Raw genomic sequence first — 2,215 nt, 5'->3', positions numbered from 1 at the left:
TAAAGTCTTTAGGTTTTCTTAACTTGGGTTAAGTTTTACCCCTTTAATCCCTATTTAGGGTGAAGCTTCCTATCTAGGGTCCTATTAGCAAAACGTTAAAACAATACCACTTGTTTGAATTTTTGCCTAGTGAATGCACTCTAGGTGTGTCAAACATATGCAATGCCAATGCTTATGATGCCATGCTCAAGTTTTAGTTATAGTAACACCAGGGGTGTTACATTGATGGAGTCGTAAAAGATGTCCCACATTTAAGATGGTTATAAACCGTCTTAAAAGATATTATATAAGACAATTTTTAATTTATAACCGTCTGAAAAAGATATTTGTTTAAGTCATTTTGTCCGATAAACCGTCTTGAATTAGGTTTTTGTTTAAGACACTGCTTCTAAAAACCGTAGAGAATACAAACATTATAAGTCATAAAGCATTTATCAAACTGTCTCGAATATCCTACAATAATAGACGATTACAATAGGAAAACCATCTTATTTAGGTGACTAATAATGGACGTTTTAAAAACCATCTTATTTAGGAGACTAATATTAGACATTTTGGTGACCGTCTTATTAAGATTTAAACGAAATGACTTAAATGGCAGTACATTCTTCAATTTATAATCATTTTTCAGATATCACGTTATAATAATTTGAAAGAGAAATATACATACACATATATTGAACAACATTATAATTAATATAATATAAATAAGTACAACTCAATATATCATAAATAAGCATTATCAAACAACGCATACATAAGTGTACTCTAAATCTAAACTAAAATACAACTGTTTGCACTGATGTTAAGCCTAACTTTATATGAATTTAAGTCTCCACACTTTTGCGGCCACCAAATTTGAATTCCATTCTATGTTTTCCTGTACAACAAATAGGTGTTCATGTAGGAGATGCCTTTCTGGCCAAACTGAACAAAACCTCACCTTGTAGAGCTTGAACTACACACAAACCAATAGAAAAGCAGTGAGCATTTCACAGGCGTACTATGAAAGGGCATGGGAATTTCCAGCGATGTAAATGGATAGATAGAAAGAGCAACATCTATTAATAGTCCTAACGGTTGTAGCACATGACATTTTCAATGCAAGACTTTCATGCACACAACATATATGGACAGTATAGCAAGGATAAGGTACATAGATCTACTAACGAAAAACAGCAACCTCACACAGCTACCAAGATATGTGTATAGGTATCTTTATGCATTAATAGAGATATCGGCATACCCATCAACCCAGCAGGGTAGGTCTTGTCAGTCCTGACCTTGCCATCAACGAGTACATGGCGTTGCATCAGGATAGAAATGACCTCACGGTACGTCAATGCCTACTTGAGCATGTTCCTGATGATGAGGATCAGAGGCAGGCACTCCCTGGACTTGTGAGGTCCAGAAGATGGCTTCAGAGCCTACAGAAAAAAAAGACCAACCTAAAGCATCAGACAACCTGAAGCTCTCCTCTATGTGCAAGGTAAAAAAACAGCCTCGACCAACGGTGAATCAAGGAGAGAGAGAAAACAAAGGTCGAGCCCACAACTTGAAAACAAAAGACCCTTTTCATACATGTCTATCTCTATTACTTATATATGAGCAGTGCCATCGTCAGCACCTCCTGTATGTATACCTAGGACGACATCAGCTGGCGAGGGGCACGGGGACGCACTAGCATCTTGGACGGGCTCACCCTGAAAACACACTAGAATGGCTCTGTTATCCAACCGCCCAGAAGAGCTCCTTCCTCAATGCAAAAGCGTAAGAAGATCAGTCAGAGCTTTACCTTATTGGCAAGGATCCCAGTACCACACCGCTACAGTTGAGAGCGGCAGTAGCACTTTCTGCCTGGAAAAAAATTGAGGCCTAGTCTTAAAACAGCTCACAGAATAATAAGGCATTTGAACGGTAGACCAAACAACTTGGAGGCACCAACCAACCAGATTCCATTCACTCCAGCGACTAACAGCTCTTCTTACGGAAGTATTATATAATATAACAGGTAAAGCTTTATTTGAGAGAACAAATATCCCTAGCGTTCTAGTATTTGGAGGCGATGTGTGTCCTCACCCATCAAACGATGCTAAAAGCGAGGGAACTTTTGCGCAAAAAACAACATTCATATTCCATTGTTAGAAGTAGTGTACCCGTACAAGAAAGATTAAAAGTGTGCCAACAAACCTGGATTATTTTGTCAACAGCCTTG

General features: G+C 38.1%; 1 long non-coding RNA gene across 1 annotated transcript; it reads right to left on the bottom strand.

The window, feature by feature from the left end:
* Positions 1 to 724: 724 nt before the first annotated feature.
* On the bottom strand, positions 725 to 1,868 carry LOC118472046 (uncharacterized). The gene is made up of 2 exons (XR_004849548.1): positions 1,796 to 1,868; positions 725 to 1,703 (listed from the first exon to the last, which is right to left on the bottom strand). It is a non-coding gene; the product is annotated as an uncharacterized lncRNA (long non-coding RNA).
* Positions 1,869 to 2,215: the final 347 nt, after the last annotated feature.

The sequence above is a fragment of the Zea mays genome, chromosome 5, assembly GCF_902167145.1.
Source record: "Zea mays cultivar B73 chromosome 5, Zm-B73-REFERENCE-NAM-5.0, whole genome shotgun sequence".
Classification (NCBI taxonomy): Eukaryota; Viridiplantae; Streptophyta; class Magnoliopsida; order Poales; family Poaceae; genus Zea; species Zea mays.
The sequence above is the reverse complement of the archived record's forward strand: the minus strand, read 5'-3'. Positions and strand labels throughout refer to the sequence as shown.